This window comes from Pyrus communis, chromosome 16, assembly GCF_041283825.1.
Source record: "Pyrus communis isolate YQ-2024b chromosome 16, ASM4128382v1, whole genome shotgun sequence".
Lineage (NCBI taxonomy): Eukaryota > Viridiplantae > Streptophyta > Magnoliopsida > Rosales > Rosaceae > Pyrus > Pyrus communis.
Window position 1 is genome coordinate 11,868,531 of NC_142580.1, and position 20,891 is coordinate 11,889,421.

At 41.5% G+C, this 20,891-nt stretch overlaps 2 pseudogenes across 1 annotated transcript; one reads left to right on the forward strand and one right to left on the reverse strand.

The window, feature by feature from the left end:
- Positions 1–5,573: 5,573 nt before the first annotated feature.
- On the forward strand, positions 5,574–6,492 carry LOC148689979 (uncharacterized; annotated as a pseudogene).
- An 8,872-nt stretch (positions 6,493–15,364) lies between these two features.
- LOC148689980 (uncharacterized) lies at positions 15,365–18,687 on the reverse strand (annotated as a pseudogene). Its single transcript, XR_015957621.1, has one exon. The product of XR_015957621.1 is annotated as an uncharacterized LOC148689980 (transcript).
- Positions 18,688–20,891: the final 2,204 nt, after the last annotated feature.

Here is a 20,891-nt window from a genome sequence, read left to right on the forward strand (position 1 = left end):
TGTTTCGGTTGAGACTGAAATTGTGGTAGGCCTAGAAGAAAATGTTCAAGTTTCTAAGCCAAAAATTGACTCAGCAAATGATTCGTCAGAGGAGTGTTCTAATGACGAACATGACTAATACACGAATTCAGACCATAAAACCACATCAATTGATATGGTAATTGGAGACATGGTTTTAGACGTCGAAACTACGCCAATTGATATGGTTGTTGGTGATACAGCCGATAAGGAGAAATCTCGATCAGCTAAGTGGTTCGAGTTGAAAGCCGAAATTGGCGAAGAAATTATGCCTGGGGGGCATAATAATTGTTCAACAAATTCGGCGACCGAAAATGAAAAATATTTCGCCAAGTCAAAAATATTTGGAGAAAATTCTTTATTCGGCCTACGGCGAAATCAATTTGAAAATTTTGTTATTACAAGATCTTGACTTGGAATAAAGCATCGTTGGCCTCTTCCTGACTATAGTTCGGCCACTTTTCTTTTCATTTGTTTAATATATATGATATTTTCTTCAATAAGCTCCTCCTTGGTGACATTTAAGCAATGAAGGCCTGATGCTATGCAGTGTGCAATTTGTTTGAAATTTAAAGCCAACATCATTATGGCCTGATGCCGTGTGTGTGTGTGTGTGTGTGTGTGTGTGTGTGTGTGTGTGTGTGTGTGTGTGTGTGTGTGTGTGTCCTAAATGGTGGTCTGATGTCGTGTGTGTATGTATAGATCCTAAATGGTAGGCCACTTTTTAGTGGTCATCCAGCGCCATGATTTCCACTGTTGCTGCATCCTTTCTTGGGGCAGGTAAGAGAGATTTAATGTGACTAAAATATGGTGATGTTATCGTGACCCATTCGGTGGAATAGTCTCGGCCTAAAAAAAAAAAAAAATTGGCATAGGCCTGCGCTCGACCAACCATTAGGCCGAAGTCGAAGAGACATGCATGGCAGACATCATCATTACAGCCAATAGGCCAAGATTTGAGTTTATGGCTTTGGTACTGTGTGTGTGTGTATATATATATATATGCCAACTGCATGGCTGGCAGATCACATCAGACAATTATGCTACTTTTATAGATATGTGTATATAGGTAGGCCGAGCTCCAGGAACGGTTTTTATTGACCTCGACCTCAATTCTTCTTGGCTTTACTTTACCCTCGACCCGTCGGCCGAGCTCGACCCCAGTTCTTTTCTGCCTTCTGCTCTACATTGCAGCTTTTCTGCCATCGTAAATGGGCTGCTGAAAATAATTGGTACCCATCAAATGTTAATGCATGCATGTGCATGGAAGAGACAAACGGTGAATTAGCAGAAGGAGATCACGAAATTGGCAGAACAGAGGTGACTTTAATGCCGAGGAACAAAATTTGCTTTGGCAATACGATGAAATGTCGTTGGCAACGAACGATTAATTTCCTTAAACATTCGTCTTACGAGCCGAAGTTCAAGAAAACTGGGGGGCAATGTTTTGACTCAATTTTACACCATCGGCCCAAGCGATCGAGGTCATTGAGTAAGCATGGTTCTTAATCGTCGGATAAGAAAGTTAGGATAATTTGCTATTGTTAAGAGATAATATTATGGTTCTTACTCATAATAATTATCTTTTAATAAATTATCTTAATTTTCTTATGCAAAATAAATTGTATAAATTCTTGGACACTTCACATGGCTTAACGTGGATCTGCAAGCTGAAGATAATGGTGAATAGGAAACCTAATAAGGTTAGGTGATGGATGCAGCTTGATATTTAGTCAGTTGCATAGTTCCATATTTGAATTGATTTGCATGCAGACCCATTAGGAATAATGGGATAAGGGAAAATCATGGTCTTAGATAATGATGACGCAAGGAACCTAAGTAGGCTAGCCCTTTTTCTATGATGTTTTGATGATCAGATAAAGCATGGCTACTGATGGGTTTTTATGAGAAGCCTAGGTGGGCTACAAATGTGATGTGATAAGCCTAGATGGACTTTTATTAGGTTTGAAAAGTCTTGGAACAAATCCCACGGCTCAGTTTGAAGGATATGCCCTAGTTTCTGATGCGGATCAACTTCAGGTATTAGAGTTGCAATTAAACTCTGCAACATTATATGACATTGCAAAGCAAGTACTTTAGCCTTATAAATACAGATGCAATGGCAATGGAAAAGGGACCTCCAATTCAACACACAACTGCCCTGCGCAAACCTCTCAAACATCTTGAGATTTTTTATTTTCTTTTTCCACCGACACATCTTCAGTTTGAATAAACAACACTGTGAAGGCAACCAGTGAACATCTTGAGTTTGGATAAACAACACTGTTGCCGTAAAACCATTCAACCGCGGAGCACCTTCAGTTTAGACAAACAGCACTGCGTCGAGGCTGATTGGTTATCTATCTAAGTCTCGGTCGAGAAGGATTTTTGAATCTTAATTGGTAAAGGTCATCTCATTAGCCTTCTCAGCGAAGTAAGGTGTTACAAGTTACTACATTCAGCACATTGAAAGCCGAATTTGATATTGAACTTCATAGAACTAGCAGCCTTATCTTCAGGCTCGAGATGTGTTCCTTCCTCGGTCGCAGTTGCAAGATCAAGAAGTCAGCAACACGCTCAACGCAACATCAACAAATTTACTCCTCGGCCGACGAGTTGGCACGCCCCGCATCAACCGAAAAACGTAGTTAGCTCATTAATTACTCGGCATGTGCGCCACGTAGGCTTTGTAATTTTTAGAGTCAACAATACTACAACTACCTTATTTTTTTACAAATATTTTTAAGTGTTTTTATCGATACTTTTAATGCAGTAAAAATGGCAAATAATGTTCCAATTCTCCCGATTCAAAGAAAATTCTCAAAGCCATCCATCTTCCACTATCATCCCTAAGCAAATCCCCTCCTGTGGCAATACCCACAATTCCCCTTACACTACCATCTATATTAAGTTTGACTCAACCCGAATTTAATCAGTTTCATGCAATGAAGTCTTGCGTTTTTGTGGGCTTCATGAATTCCACTTTGAGCTTTCTTCTCCAACTGGCTTTGATTTCAGGGTAAGTATTTTCTCTAGAATTTTGTTTGGGATTATCTCTTTTTCTCTTTGTTCTCCTCAATCTCTATGACCTCTGATTGAATCTGTTTTGTTAATCATCATCGAAAGATGACCTATGAGCTTTCTCGACCAAAGAATCATTGGTTTAGGGTTGTAGGGTTATTGATTTTTTTCCGTGCTCTTTCTTCTTCCTTGACCTTGCCGTCGTCGGCTATCTCTTTCAAGCCATCAGCCGCTACATGATCTTCAAACCCAGGAACGTCTCCTTCCCAACTTAATTTTATTTCCGAGTTTGAAAAAAGAAAAAGAAAAATCCAAGTCCCAAGATTATAATTAACAATAAAATACGTACATGCAACTTTCCCTTTTGTTTTATATATTCGTCTCCGGCGCTGGATGTCGTTTGATAAGGTGGATTCTCCCTTCTTTTTTATTTGTCCCACTTAACTCATTGTTTTCTTTCCTTCCTTCTTCTTCTTTTTTTTTTTTTTTTTTGGTGAGATTTGGCTTCCATTTTTTTTTTTAAATTACTAGATGCTAATGCATTTACTCGGTGTCAAAAAAATATATGGAGATTAGTGTGAGATCCACACTACATCGAATTTTAACAATCCAAACCATCTTTATGGATGCAAATTTCCGTCGTCTTCTCCTTTGACAAAAATGAACCTGCAAAATAATAACACCTAAGACTTAGGCTAAAAACCTCACGCACCCACGATGAATGAGGGGCTTTGACCAAAGAATCTCCGATGTTAATGTTAGAATTATGAGAAAAATGTGTTTAGGAGTTTGCGGGTAGCCAATGGCTTAGCTTTTTAGTTTGAGAATAAGAGTATTTATAAGGGAGTGGCCGACCCTATTTGGAGAATAGGGACCAACCATATATAGTGGAATTATGAGTATAATTGCAAGATGTTATGTGAAATAATATCTTACAATTAACTTGGCAATTAATCCTAAATTGAATAGGAAAATTGAGAGTTACATTTTGAGTGAGGATTTGATGAGGAGTGATGAGAGGGATTTGAATAAATACCATTTTGATCACCTTTGACTCTTCCTTGATTGAGTCGTTATTGTTTGTTGCATGCGCGTGAGAATCCCGATGTGCCTCAAGGGTAATTTTTCCCTTTTAACCCAAAAATACATGCGTCACCTCCATAATTTTCTTAATTTTTTTTTGCTCCATAAATGCCCCCACACCTGTTGGGCTGCTCATAGGAAAGGGCAGCAGGTGTAAATATTTTCCCTTGCTTTAGGAAACATAAGATTATTTCCTGTTATGATGTAGATTCCCACATTAATTGGAAATTAGATCCTTCTAGGAACGGAAAATAAATCACTTCCAAAGTCTATTTAAGTCTACCTTAGGTAGATGATTAAATCAACTTTAGAAATAAATTTATTGTTCCCCCTCCCCTTGCAATCATCTACACTTGCCTGTGCAAATGACCGTCTTTCATTCTTTTCTTCGTCTTCACACCGCACCAAGGTAAGAAAAAAATAATTTTTCCTTGTCTTCGTAATTTTTGGGAGCCTCGAGGCTTGAAATTTGGCTCGATAAGGGTCAAGGATGTGTCAAAAAAATGGTTTAGAAGGGCCACATCATTGTTGCCGTGGGTGGCTTGGTGTGGCAGCGGCTCAACATGGGCTGAGATTTGGGTGCTGCGGTGTGGGCCACATGGGCGAGCTGGGGCTCGACTCAGGTCAGGACTTATGTTAGGCTTGGGCTCGTGTGGGAAAGGTGAGAGAGAGGGAGGCATGGGGACGCCAGCCCCCTCCTTTTGGATTGGGCCGATAGAATAGCAACCTGGCATGTTGGGCCTCCTTATGCACTGGGCCGCTTGGCGTGTTAGGTCGAGAGGGAGAAATGGGAGCCAGTGCGTGCCGGGCTCCTTTAGCTGCTGTCCTTGGTCGTAGGGCCCGATGGTTTTTTTTTTTTTTTTTTTTTTTGCGCATCCGTCTAATGATTCTTCCATATTTCTTTGAGTATGTCTTCTTCAAGCTACAAGAGTGACGATGGTGTGCCGCCGTTGTATCACCAAGGCGGGTCTTTAAGTAAAGTGGGCTACATCATTGCTGCTCACTTCAAAATTAGCTCTAATGACTCATTCATAGATTTCCTTTAGGCATATAGGTATGCCATTCCATTGGGGGTGCGTATGAAACGTGTCAAGCAAGGTAGCAGCCGTGACCCATGTAGTGAGGCTCGAAAGGCCATCAACTTTCACCCCTACTACTTTGTGTTGGGATTTACTCTTCCCATGTCACGTTTCTTCCAAGAAGTGTTTTGTTACATGAAGTGTGCCCTCATTCAATGTTCACCTTTGGATAGGCTTGCTACTATGAAGAGCGATAAGGTGGACTCTGTTGCTAAAGTAGCGCTAAGGCTCATTCCCCTTGCTGCTGAGACTGATTCGCCTATTGAGAAAGAGAAGACTGCTCGCGTATGCAGTTGTGACAAATCCACCAAGCCTATTTTTGGGGAAGCTGCTGAGATTTGTGCGCTCTTGAAACCATATCTACTTAAAGACATGGACTCATGTGCCAAGCTTGTCAATGGCTTTAGAGGGGTTGTTTGCCCAAGTTCTTTTGCGAAGCATATGATCGAATATAGAAGAACTGCTCCACTTGCTATAATGCAGAAAACAGCGATTCTGGTAGCTGAGTCTATGCTCCTTGATCAAGAGGATACCAAGGCTGCCAAGGAAGTGGCAAAAACTGTGGCAGCTAAAGTTTATTCCTCTGCCGAGAAGATCAAGAGGTTGGAGTCTGAGCTTTTCACTTTTAAGGGGTCTAATATCTCTGCCCCCACTTCTCTGCAGGTTGAGGCCGTTTGCCAAAAGATTGTTGACTTAGAGATTAGGCTTGATACGATCCAAGTTAAGTATGAAAATGCAGATAATGAGATTGGATTTTACATACCTCAGATTTAAGATCGTGAGTGTACCGTTTTTGAGCTTCATTCCACTGCTTACGCAAAGGATGAAGAGTTGATTGTTGCTTATAATCAAGTGATCCACTTCAAGAAGATTGTCGATAGGCTTGAACCCCAAGCGTTAGAACTCCAAGGTGCACTGAAGATCAACGAAAGTCTGAAGAATGAAGTGGTTAAGTTACAGTGGCATCCGTGTTGGTCTACTCGAGGAGGATAAGCAGCTGAAGGGTGAGAAAGCTGGGCTCGAGGCTTTGCTTGTTTAGAGTAAAGACAATTTCTACAAGCTAGGTTATGTAGATCATCTCTTTGGTAGACCGTCTGACTTTAAGTTTGCTAGGAAAGACTTCAAGACCTTCTATATTTGTCCAGAAGACTTGCTTGCCTTTACTTTTGAGGCCTCTATTGGTGAAGTTATCGAAGAAGTTGGTGCCCAGGCTGAGGCAACTGGGGGTGAAGTGTTGGATGATAGTGGTGTTGAAAGCGTCACGGCTGCTGAAGGTGTAGTGACCGAGTAGTCGTGGGATGTCCAAGATGCTGAAGAGTGGTCTTCTAGGTAGCCTTTACGATTTTCTTTGTTTTCCTTGTTATTTTTTGCTTTGGTTGAACTCCTTCGGCCTTTGCTACTTGTTTATCAATTTGGCTAGAAAATTTAATAAACTTGCTTCCTTCGTTTTTCTTCATCTTCGTTTATTTTGTTTATGCCCAACCTTTGACCTTTAGACCAGCGGCAAACATGCTGCTTTTCTATAAATAGACAGGCCCACATAACCTATGCAGTAGTAGGTGTTGGTGTATAACTTTTGCAAAGTTGTTAGCCATAGGTCATGAAAACTTATAGACAGGCCCACATAGAACTTTTGAGTTGTGTGGCCTGCATCACAACATACTAAAGTTTTTTAGGTCATGAAATTCGCTAACCTTTCGTATCAAAAGTACATGGTTGTATGGAATTTTATAAGCAAAAGTCCGAGAGAACTCCTTGCTTTTTATGTAACCAATTTTCGTGGGTTGCGTAGCAAGTATACAACACTTTAGGAATTAGTGTAGATCTAAATGATCCCAACGTGCTTGGCAGAGGTGAAGCTTATCGACTGTGTAGCATGTCAGCAATGGATAAAGCTTCGTATATGCACGTTGACTTATTTAACCTTTCACAAAAACATGAGGTTATATAAATTTAGCACGGCTTACTGCTCAAAGGGCAAGTCGTAGGCAGTGTTCTGGAAATCGTAGGCTACATTAATGCATTCGTTAGCAGGTTTAGGGTTCCAGAGCAGCCGTCCATAAGGCGTATTGCGTAATGTGCCTCCTCCATCTTTAAGGCCTGATTCCCCACGGATTAGGCCAAGAGACCCAAAATCCTTCAGTTAGCTAAGCCTTGAAAAATACCATTATGGCAATTTCTAGGAATCCCAGCATAAGCCATCATGCACCTAGTTACACCAGGGCAGCCTGACTCATCCATGTCTGGATATTCAAAGTGTATAGTTTATTCTCTCACATTATAAAGCAAACCTATATAGGTGTCAGGGAACTAGTTTACCCCAGGGGTGAAATTCCTGCGATAAGTCCCTAAGAAGGGCGCGGTCTTCTATTAAAGTGCATAAGTGATAAGTTGTTGTAAGCATGCAGCCGAGCTAAGTTGTAAATTACTTCTAAATTCCTCATTGAAAAATAAGTGAAACGAACGAAAACTTAGCTATAAGGTAAGAACTGCATAACAACTGGATAGTCTTCGGCTTGCAAGGTAATGCCCATCGAGCTACTTGAGTCTTCAGGCTTTTATGTAGCGAGAGGCCACGCATGGTACTTTCTCTTATAGGCGTTCCACTGTTTTTTGATCTCTTTGTGGTTCATGGTGGCAAGGGTGTAACTACCATTACCGCCTACTCTACTAATCTTGTACGGACCTTCCCAGATGAGATCCATCTTGTTGGAACCTTCTTTGGGGGCAATGATGAAGGCTTTTCTTAGAACTCGATCTTAGGGCTGGAACTGCCGGATCTTGGCCCTTTTGTTGTAGCTGGAGATGAGCTGTTATTGGTAGGCTGCAATGCAGGTGATGACCTTCTCACGTTTCTCCTCTGCCAAATCTAAGTTTGTGGCCATCTCATTTTTGTTCTGCTCGATGCTTGGCAGTAGAGTGCTGACAATTAGCACAATGACATTGGGAAGAATGATTACTTCTGAACCAAATGCCAAAGAGAAAGAAGTTTCACCGATTGTTCATCGTTTGGTTGTGCAATACGCCCATAGACATCTGGGAAGTCCATTTGGCCATTTTCCCTTCTTGTCGAAGAGGGATTTCTTGAGGCAATCGTGAATCGTCTTGTTGGATGCTTTGGCCTACGCATCGCCTTGAGGATACCTTAGCATGGACATATGTTGTTTGATACCATATATTTGGAAGAACTTCACCAAATCTTTGCCTACAAATTGCGGGCCATTTTCTATGAAGATAGATTGAAGATGCCAAATCGGCAAATGATGTTCCTCTATATAAAGCGCTTTATGTCCGTCTGAGTTGTGGTTGTCATGGGCGCCGCTTCCAACCATTTAGTGAAGTGGTCAATTGCCACGATCATCATGTCTCTGGCCCTAGTAACGGGCGACATTGGCCCTACCAAGTCGATTGCCCACTACATGAACGGCCAAGGACTCGTTTACAGGTGTAGTTCGCTGGCAGGCAATGCTAGTACCGGCTTGTAAAGTTGGTAACGGTCGTACTTTTGTACTAACTTCTTAGCGTCTTAATGCATAGTAGGCCAGTAGTAGCTTGAGTTAAGAGCTTTTTATGCTAAGGATTGGTCACTGAAGATTGAACTTAGAACATTTAGGTCGTTGGAAGGCGCTAGGCAGCGGAGATGTGGTCCATTATAGGATCTTCGAACGAGAATGTCGTTCCACATATAGTAACGTGCTACCTTTGTTTGGAGCTTTCTAGACTCCAATCTTTCTATGAGGAGTGTGCCATTGACCAGGTAGTCTATAATGGAATCTTGCCAATTTGGAGTTGTACTAACCTGTGACACCTCGACTGCTAACTCCACCTCTATGCTCGGCTTGTCTAGATATTCCACCAGAATAGAGTGTTTGAATTAATGGTCGAGAGCGGAGACTAGGCTGGCTAGCACGTCCGTGTAGGCGTTGTCTGCCCACGGAACTTGAGTAAAGGTGTAAGTCTGCAATGCCTCAAGTTGCTTTCATACCTTCTTTAGTTATTGCGCCATCTTCGGATGTTTTACCGTGTATTCCCCAATAGTCTAGCTGGTGATTAGCTAGGAATCAGAATGAATTGCAAACTTTCCGCTGCTAAGTCTTTTGCTATTCAAAGGCTTACTAGTAAGGCTTCGTACTCTGCTTCGTTGTTGGATGCTTTGAAGCCTAGAATAATTGCCTGCTCGAGCATCGAATCATCTAAGGTGACAAGGACCACGCCTGCACCTGAGCCTTTGTAGTTGGAAGCGTCGTCGACATGCAAATGCCAGAAGTATCCATCTGGTGAAGCAGGCGTGGCTAGGGGCGTGCTCGGTTACCTCCGAGGCGTCGTTGGGTAGCTTTGTTGTGTCGACTAGGCTAGGCATGAATTCTGCTATGAAGTCTACCAAGGCTTGGGCCTTTATCGCTGTGCAGCGTCGGAAAACTAAGTCATATTAGCCAAGTTCCAATGCTCATTTCATTACTCATTAAAAAACATATGGACCATGTAGGATTGATCGTAGAGGATACTGAATCATGATGATGACTGTATTAGCTTGACAATTTGGTCTGAGATTCCGAGCCACAACAACTAGCACCAAAATTAATTTCTTGATCTTCAGATATCTGGTTTCCGCATCGAGAAGAGCTTTAGAATTGTAGAATAGCAGTAGTTAGGCCCCTACCTCTTCTCGTATGAGGGTAGAGCTTACTAGGGGTGGGCACAGGCCCGGCCCAGCCCAAATTCGTAAGAACAGGACTCGACCCGTTTTAAAATGCAACGAACAGGGATGGGCCGGGTATATGAATTTTGAGATTTGGAACCGAACTTAACCCGGCCTATTTAAATCGGGCCAATTCAGGTTGAGTCCACAGGTCCAAATTACTTTTCTTTTTTTTTCCTTTTTTAAGAACAGGTTAGTTGGATTATGTATAAATAAAAAAAATAAAAAAATAAAAAATCTGTATCATCTACTTTGTAAATATTTGCCAAGTACAGACTATTGCATCAAAAAAGAAATTACAGGCTAAATTAGCAACTATATAAATCATTTGAACATATAGAATAGCAGCCTTCTCCCAGTTCTCATCCAGTTCTAAACAATGAGAAAGGCTCTACTGTCAGTACAAGATGTTCGCAGCCTTCTCCCAGTTCTCATAAGGGTGAAATACATCTTTCTCTACCAATAGTTACAAATAAAAGCTTATAAAGAGGAGTTTACATTCAAATCCAATTTGCATGAAATGATCATAGTTAAAACTTAAAATGGGATTTTGAATACCTCTTCCTGATCATATTTGGTGTCAACTTGTTGGGCTTGCATACGTGATAGTCTACAGATTGCAAACATATATTGCATCTCAACGTCAAATTGGGGATTTTGAATCGATTAAATTTCAGAACTTAAATCAAGTGGACTTGCATATTATCAAAGATTGTTGGTCCACAACGAAACTAAATGCAACTGCGTAACTTATTTGACTGGAATTACAAAATTCTCCACCAAATTTTCTCATCAACCAACAGTTATCTATTTACATTACTTGGATTTACAGAAATGTTCCACCAATCAACCAAACATAATCTAATTAAAAATACCAAAATATGAAATAGAAGATTCAAATATATACAAATCTGAAACTATCACAGGACACACATATAAATTCAAATTCAATTTAATTCAACAGAAGATTCAAATTCAATTCACCAAAAGATTTGAAATTGGAACATAACAGAGGTCAAGATTCAAGAACCCAAATAAATCCCTAAATCTAGTGCACCATCAATCTCTCATTCAAGCACAACAATTTTGGTTATGTTAATCAAAGCATCAGCATGTGCAGCTTTCATTTTGTAATCCTATGAAGGAAAATTTATGAACCCTCCAATTCATATAAGTTAAATTTATAGATTGGGTTTGGGGTTTTCTTGAAATCCCATAAGATTACCGAGTGCAGAGACTCAAAGATTGCAGAGTCAAAAAGGGCATATATCTAGAAAACCTTAAATCCTTAAATCTAAAAAATTAATCAGAGAGAATCAGAGATTGCAGAATGCAGAGACTCCAGAGAGTTAAGATTTAAGAAATTATACTACATTAATTTGGGAGGACATAAGATTTCGATTTCGATTTGCAGGATGATGGTGGTGTTCTAGATGGCGATGATGGGGTAGTCGTGATTGCAAGATGATGGTGGTGTTCTAGATGACGATGATGGAGTAGTCGCGATTGGGAGGAGAATGTGGTAATGTGGTTGGTGATTGTGGTCGTACTCGCAAGTCGCGAGAGAGAGAAAGAGACAGAGATGGAGAATTGGTGATAGCTACTGTCGAGGAGAAGAAGAAGACCGATTTTTCCGTCTGAGATGAGACTGGGTGAGGAAAAATATGCAATCAAATGGTGGAGAGTGAAGGTGTGAATAATCCCACGCTAGAAATGGTTTGGGCCGAGGGCCCGTTCCTCTTAATATTTGGATCTGCCCCGCCCCATTTCTTCTTCAAAATATTTAGACCCGCCCGAACCTGTCCCAAACCGCGAGGACCCACCCCAACCCGCATGTCCAGGGCTCGTTTGCCCACCCCTAGAGCTCAAAGCTACTTCTCAGACTGCCAAGTAGATGTTCAAGCTTAGACGCGAGTCAATTCTAGTAGTCTTCTCTAGCTGTTGGGGATCAATAATGATGTGCTCGGCATTCTCTTTAGGTTTCCATCCTGTCTCGTCTGTTGGCGTTGATTTGAACACCATCTTCTTGATCTGGTTGTTGTAGTTTTTATTTGGTAGCTTTGTCATCCTTTTAGACCTCAGTAGCCTATACGGGGATAAAGGTCTCTGGGTTGTGGAATCAGATTTTTTGATACTTGACGGAGGTTACGGCGCCCAACTTTATCAGCCAAGGTCACCCTAGAATCCCATTGTAGGGAGACAAATCGCTTACTATCGTGAACATCTACTTTGAGACAACTGGCGGTGTTCTCACGTCAAGTGTAATGTTGTCGATGGCAGTCGAGGTCTGTCCGTTGAATCCGATGAGTACCTCTGCTTGGCGTATGATTGTGCTTTCCAGGCCCATCTTATGAATTACTGAGAGCTAAAGTAGGTTGATTGCACTTCCGTTATCAACCATAACTCTGTCGACTATAGCATGGGCTAGTTGGATAGATAGCACTAGTGCGTCGTCATGTGGGAAGTCGACGTCTTCAACATCCTACTTGGTGAACCAACGATGGGTTCTGCCCGATAAGTCAACGATAGGTCCAGGTTTGGTGTTGACTGCCTGGACCTGTGAGACTAGTAGAGCCTACTAGATCTTCCTCTTCTTTGAGTTGTTGGTAGCACCTAAATGTTCGGATTCGGCAAAGATGTCATTGATCCGAATCATCTTGGTTGGCAGCTCTTCATCGACGTCTGCACTCCTTCTAGGCTGCGCAACTGGCTTGTCTAAGTATATGTCGACCTTGCTCTCTTTCACCAGCTTCTCTAGGTAGTTTCTCCAAGTGTAGCAATCGTCAGTTGTGTGACTAGGACCTTGATGGAATGCACAGTTGTAATACCCTGAAAAAAAAAAAATATATATATATATATGATTATGTGGAATTTTTTTTTTTTAAGAAAGTGGAATTACTAAAATGTCCTTCATTGACTAAACGTAATAATACGAGGATGTATTTTAACCTCATATATTTTATCATATTTCTTGGCATACTTGGATAGAGCTCGATCTCACGAATGTGTAGGCGCAAACCGTTTATGAAATGGAGTTATAACAAATGAGATACGAACTAGCAAAGTTAGGGGTGAAATGGTCATTTGACCATAATTTGGATTTCTCCAGAAATTGTGAGGTGCCATGTGTATGGAAGTGGCCGGGAGAGAAATGGGCACTGCCCAATGAGAAAATGGGGGATGAAGGAAAGAAGAGAACAAGGAAATGAGGGGGAAAGAACCATGTCACCCTCAACCCATATGAACAAAACTCCGACGTCGATTCTGGCATTTTCCAGATGAGTTAGGCGGCGCCACCACTACCAATCCACTCCTCGTCGTCCCAACTTCCATTTCCACCTAATTTGGATTGCTGTGATCGAGGTTTAGCGACGAACACTCGTCGTCTTCTCCAGCGAGTTTGAAGACACCCACGGCGGCGATCCGCCCTATTCTAAAGCTACCTGGTATGATCTTTTCAAGAAAATTAAGCTAAAAGTAAATGCAATCAGGAACTCAAAGATAAAAGTGCTGTCATATTTCTCATAGCTATCAAAGAGGCGCAACCTTACAGATATATAGTGGAATGAAATGGAAACCCTATTGATTTGGTGCTCTGCACCCTACTGTAACTATTGGGAAAAGGTTTACAATATGCCAGCTATATAATAGATATATCATATAAGGGTCTAAATGTAATTGTACGCATCAAATCCACCCCGCTGAGAACAGGCCTGCTCTCAGGACTGAAACTGAGGAAAACGAGCAATGATGTCGTCAGCATTTTCCCAAGTTGCATCTTCTTCAGGAAGTCCTTGCCACTAAATCAGCCAACGAATCATAGCTTTGTTCTTGACTTTAAACATTCCTCTTTGCAAAACTTTTGCAAGTGTCCATTGCATTGTTCCAGTAGTGCAATCCAGAGGTGGGAGGGTGGGTGAGAAAGGGATAGAATCACTTATTCTTTTCTTGAGCAGTGACACATGAAACACATTATGAATTCTGGAATTGTGATGAAGCTGCAAATGATATGCCACTTTTCAACTCTTGCTAAAATCTTGTAAGGGCCATAATACCTTGGAGATAACTTGTGATTTTGGTGAGAAGCTTGACAGTAAGTCTGTAGCTTTAGAAATACCAAATCACCTACTTCAAATTCACGCTGTCTCCTGTGTTTGTCAACTTTCTGTTTCATTCTATTTTGAGCCAAGAGCATATTGTGGCGAAGACGAGATAGCAAGTCATCACGTGATTGTAAAGCAATGTCTACCTGATTAACTGCAGGGGAGCCAGGGATATAAGTTTGAACTGTGGGGGGTTGTTTTCCGCAAAGTGCTTCAAATGGAGTCATCTGAATACTGGAATGGAAAGACGTATTGTACCACCATTCTGCCCAAAGTAAATATGTGGTCTAAGATGATGGTTTGTCACCCACAAAGCATCTCAAATAATGTTCAAGCGTCCTATTCAATACTTCCGTTTGCCCATCAGATTGAGGATGGTAAGCAAAGCTTCGACAAAATGATGAACCTTGTGATTTGAAGAATGCATTCCAAAATTGATTGAGAAATGTGGGATCACGGTCACTTGCTATGGATCTCGGCATTCCATGGAGACGAAATATGTTTTGGATGAAGAGATTAACCACACTGACTACTGTGTAGGGATGTGAGAGTGCTATGAAGTGCCCGTACTTAGTAAGTCTATCCACCACAACGAGAATCGCATTTTTGTGTTGTGATGTAGGCAAACGTTCAATAAAATCCAAAGATATGTCTTGCCAAGCATCAGTGGGGATTGGTAAAGGCTACAAGAGAACTGGTGGTCTAATAGCTTCATAATTTTGCCTTTGAAACGTATCCCATGCTGCCACAAATGCCTTGATATCCTTTCTCATTCCTGGCCACATAAAATTTTGACACAATCATTTTTAAGTTGCCAAATATCCTGAGTGCCCTGCAGTGACAGAAGAATGAAATTCTTGGAGCAACGTGTGGTGCCACTGCGAAGTTTGAGGAAAAAAAAGTCGATGCTTATAATACATCGTGCCATTTTGAATGGAGTAATTTTTTGGGTGCGGTTGGTTGTTCTGAATGTTGCTGAAAATAACTAAAGCTTCATGATCATTTGTGCAAGCCTTTTGTATCTCTTCAATACCCTCAAAAATTGGTTGTGACAATCCCATCAACATGTGAATTTCCTCTTTCCTTGAAAGTGCATCAAGAACAATCTTTTGAGCATATGCCTTGTATTCAACCACATAGTTATAGCCAAGTAACTTAGAGAGCCACTTTTGTTGATTTGGTGTAGTTATTCGTTGATCCAAAAAATGTCGAATTGTCTGGTGATCGGTAACAATTTTGAATTGTTGTCCTAACAAATAAGGTCTCTATTTCTGGACCGCTTACACAATCGCGAGAATCTCCTTGTCATATACCGACATATTCAAGTTGGATCCGGACAGTGGTTTGCTCAAAAATGCAACGGGATATTTGTCCTGTGAGAGGACTGCTCCAATTCCAATGCCCGAAGCGTCACATTCCATCGTAAACTGCTTGTTAAAATCTGGTAAAGCTAGCACTGGAGTGGAACAAAGGGCAAGCTTAAGCTGTTCAAACACTACTTCAGAGGCTGGAGTCCATTTGAAGTTGTCAAGTTTCAACATATCAGTAAGTGGGCGAGCAATTTTACCAAAATCTCACACGAACTTGCGATAATATCCAGCCAAACCTAAAAAACCTCTCAGGCCCTTCACATTCTGGGGTTTACTCCAATTACGAATAGTTTGTATTTTTTTGTGGATCAACTGCAACTCTACTTGTAGAGATGATGTGACCCAAATATTCCACACTACTCTGCCCAAGGGAACACTTCAACATTTTCAGTTTCAATGAATGAGTGCGCAGCAAAGAGAAAACCTAAGAAATATGTCGAAGATGATCTGACATATTGGCACTATAAATTAGGATATCGTCAAAGAAAACCAGAACAGATGTGCGCAACAGAGGACGAAATATATCATTCTTCAGTGACTGAAAAGTTGATGGGGCGTTGGTAAGCCCAAACGGCATCACGAGAAACTCGTAATGCCTTTCATGAGTACGAAAGGCAGTCTTCAAAATGTCCTCCGCATTCATTCTGATTTGGTGGTAACCAGATCGTAAATCCAGTTTTGAGAAGATAGTTGAACCGTGCAACTCATCCAACAATTCATCTATTACCGGAATTGGATATCTATCATTCACGGTTGCAGCATTCAATGCTCGAAAATCAATGCAAAGACGCCAAAAGCCATCTTTCTTCTCAACCAAAAAATTGGGGAAGAGTACGGACTATTGCTAGCTTGAATTATACCTGCATCCTCTGAAAGTGCAGATACTTGTATGGGCGCACATTTATCAGGGAAGTGGCAGGGATCAAGGGAATCCAATGGTCGAACGTCCATTCTGGAGGGAGGTGTGTTGGCGCTTCAAACAAGTCTTTGAACTGATCAATGAGTTCTCTAATCTCAGGTGAGACTGAAAGTGTAGGTGGCTCAACATCTGGGACTAATACCAACTGAGCAATGACCCCCATTTTCTCTTGGTTGAGGAATTTCATCATCACAGATGACTTAACTACAGAGGCATCAAAGGAAGTTTGTCCCTGTAGACGATAATGTACTCCATCAACATTAAAATCCATGGTCTTATTCAGGAAATGCCAACCTATCATGCCAAGAGATTCTAGCCACTCTGCTCCTGGAACCAAGTCACAGCCCGACACTGCTAACAACAGAAAATCTCTTTTTAAAGTATAGCCTTGCACTTCCACCATTACAGCATGTGCCAGGCCCTCAGTTGTAAGAGTTGCATCATTGGCGACAATAATGCTCTTGTTAATGGCAGAATTGAATCTCAGTCCCGCTTTCTTTGCAACAACCGGATTTAAAACATTATGAGTTGCCCCACAATCAATGAACACTTGAATGACCTGATTCCCAATCTTACCCTCAAGTTTCATCATTCGTGGTCACATGGATCCGGTGAGGGCATACATCGAAACTAGTTCTTCCGTATTTGTTAAATCACAAGTATCATCATCGTCTTTTAATTCTTCTTGTGCGACTTCAATTTCACCACTATCCGGAGTAGCCACAATCAACAGTATTTGGGATTGAGACCTTGCACACTTATGATCAGGAACATAAGTTTCTGGATTAAAAAAAAAAAACACTCATTCTTTCTCCTTTTTTTCTTGGTATTCTGCTTGAGTAAGTTTCATGGTGGGGAGATGTGAATTCTGTGAAAAATTGTTGGGTTTGTAAGAGGAACTTGTGAAGCTTGTGGAAGGGCTAAATTTACAGTTCTGGAAGTTCTGGGGATAAGATGAAGCTGGCTTAATGGAACGATTAAAGGTTCGAATATTTTGGGTCTTTACATTGTAAATTTGAGCTAATTTCATGGCCCCAGATAGTGAATGGGGAAATTAAGCCAACACATCATGTTTCAGTTCCTCCTTCAGCCCACCAATGAACACACCCTTAAGTTGGTCATATGTCCAATCAGGTACCTGGCAAGGCAAGCGAGTAAACTCTGTCATATAATCTTCGAGAGACCTATTTTGTTGAATGTGAGATAACCAAGCCGTGAAACTCGCATGATTGCCTAAGCCAAATCGCTTAATCAATTCCTCTCCAAATTTTCCCCAATTGTTGCTTTGGAACCGTGATTCAAAAGAGCTCATCCACAAGGCGGCGTCTCCGGTTAGGTGCATTGCTACCACTACCACCTTCATATGCCCTGGAACCTCATGATAGGTCAACTATCTCCCAGCTATGGCAAGCCAACTCAACGGATCATCACCAGAAAATTTAGGCAAATCCAACTTCATAGGTTTCATCCCACTGTGCAATCCTTGGGGTGTTGGTTCTAATTGGAACATATGGTTACCATATGGGCTAGCATGGGAGTGAAGTTGGTAGTTTGGTAATGTTGATGATGGTATTTCAGCTGTAGGGTATGGAGGAAGGGTGGCGTTTAAATATGGTGAGGGGTAGGGTATGGAATTTGGAATCGACGTGTGATTAGGGCTATATCTAGTGGTCGACGGAGATGCTCTGCAGGTCAGAGTCGGTCCCGCTGTTGTTAAGTGGGGGTACAACGGCAATTGACGGGAAGAATGTGAAAAAGTTGTGGCGTAACCCAAGATGGGATTTGTAGAAATAGGGCTCGGTGGTGGGATAACTGTCACTCCCAACACTGTGAACGAAGGTGGCAAAGAAATTGATCCAAAAATCGGGACCGATGATGTTCTCTCAGTCGACGGCGGCCTCGTTTCAACTCGAATCTGGCGAATCTCCTCCAACATCGTTCGTCAGATGTTAAATTGTTGGTTTTGCAAAGTCGCCTGAAACTGGGCTTGCTGATTTGTCAACATCATGATAGATCGTTGCAACTCCACCATGCCGGTCTGAAACTCATCCCGGTGTGTGGACAGCGTCGCTACTGTCTCTTGCATCGCATAAAGTTAGGTGGTGAGATGTTCTGTTTGGGTGTCCATGGCTACCACCCGCAAAACTCGATTTCATCGGTGGAGCTTGGTTTTTTCTTGCCATAAACCTGGCTCTGATACCAAATTGGTATGATCTTTTCAAGAAAATTAAGCTAGAAGTAAATGCAATGAGGAAATCAAAGATAAAAGTGCTATCATGTTTCTCATAGCTATCAAAGAGGCGCAACCTTACAGATATATGGTAGTATGAAATGGAAGCCCTAATGATTTGGTGCTCTGCACCCTATTGTAACTATTGGGAAAAGGTTTACAATATGCCAGCTAGATAATAGATATATCATATAAATGTCTAAATGTAATTGTGCGCATAACTACCACCATCGACCACCACCATGGGTCGACTCCTCATGAACCCAAGAACATGTTCCAAGCCTTGGTTGGGGCGGTGGAGCATCGAAGGTGATGGATCGAAGCCACCAAATTTCTAGGGTTTACCGAGGCAAATTGGAGTTTTCCCCGACCAAATTGGACTTGGCCACATGTATAAAGTTTGTTCTACACTTCGAGATCTTCATTTCAATAATTTTTGAGAATTTTTAGAAATAGTTGAAATTTTCCTGTAAGTCGGGGCAGCCAACTGCCATCCACGGCGGTGCGTGCAACGGCGCATGGCCAGAGGGCCGTCAATGCTATTTTTATGCTAAATTAGTGTCTTCAATTTAGTTGTGATATCCGGATGACGTAGGTGGATTGTTTGAACCTAAATTCACCACGATACGTTACTAGGTCATTATATGAACAGACGATCCGACCGTTGGATTGTCACCAAACTTTGAGACCTTATTGTACGTAATATTTGAGGACCTTAGGAACTTATGGATCAAGAATCGGACATGCGGATCTTCCCGAATTGGATTTGCAAGTTTATAAAATAAAACATTGACTGCCATTTGATTTCGTAATTGGCGGAGATCCGACCGTTGGATCGGAATGAAATTTTAGTATGTTGTTCTAGAATCATAAGGTGAACTACAAATGACTTGATCCTTTCATTTAGGGTACGTAGGCAGTCTAACCAGGATGTTAGATGCAGCCATAAATTAAACAAAATGATTTTTTTTTTTTGTATGGTTAGTTAGAATTATAATTAACATTATTTTATTATGGCCTACCTGTGTGTTTGGCTTCCAAATTAGAAATTATAACAATTAACCATTATTTTATTGTGGCCTACCCGTGTGTTTGGCTTCCGAATTAGAAATTTTGGGTCGTTACAACAGTACTTGGTGTGGTCCAACTTGGAGGTACCTCCCTTTGATTACTTCGGCAGCTTGAACCTTTGTTCACTCTTGATGTCGCGGAGGATTTGGTAGATCAAGATCGAGAACTTAAAGTATTTCTTGGGTATCAGGCCTCCTTTAATCGGGGATCAGTCCCTCGGTTTGGCCTCCTACCTGCTTTTGTTGTTGTATTGCTTCCCGTCTTCTTTCTTTTGAGCTACTGCCGATTCTTTTCGAGGTTACTCGAGTGCCTTATCTACTCGTTGAGCCTCGTCCCAAAGTGCATGTTTCTCTACTAGAGTGAAAGAGTCTGCCAAAGTTAAATCTTCTTTCATGATTAATTATCCGAACAACAGGTTGTCAGCTAGAAGTCCATTTTGGAAGGTTGCATTAGTTATCGAGTCGTTGTATCTGACTATCTTTGTTTTCTCTGCTTTGAATCTCTTCACATAGTCGCAAAGCGACTCCTTTGGGTTCTTTTTGACAGTGAACAAATGGTAGGATTTCTTTTTTATCGAGCGATAGGATGAATATTCTTTGGTGAAAACCAAAGAAAGTTCGTCGAAACTCCGGATGGATTGTAGCTGTAGGGTGTGGAACCAATCTTATGCCTCTCCTTGTAGAGTGGTGGCGAATATCTTTCACATAAGAGTATCATTGTTCTAATAGAGGTTCATTGCATTTCAGTAGTGCTTTAGGTGTCTATCCAGGTCTTCATCCCCTTTAAAGGATGTGAAATGCGGCATACTGGACTTGGTGGAGGCTCTGCCTGCTCGATCTCATCTGTGAAGGGTGACCTACTTAGTTTGGTCATGTCCCATTATAATGCATTGTTAATAACCTCGTTACGTTGGAAATCGCACAATTGTTCAGTCAGAAGCCTCTCTCTTCTTCCTAATTTTTCCTTTGTTGGGGTAGCGGAGCTCTCAGCTGCCCTCAGTTGTGTCCTGTTGGTCTACGCTACTTTTTTATGTGCTCGGCTCGTTTATGCCACAGCTGCGATGCACATGGTATGTTCTTAATAAGTGAGCGAGTTCCTCATAGGCTGTCGATTGAACTTAAGCCGGATTGAGTGACTGTTTCTCTCAATCTGTCATGCTACCTACTCTAATGTGAGGTGAAGGATGTTCATTGCAGACCTAGTCGCGAATGAACACTTCGCCTGGAAGGTTGCTCATGTTTATTATCAGAGTATGACCCTAACGGTAAATGTATGATTATTCGTAGGCTTAACCGATA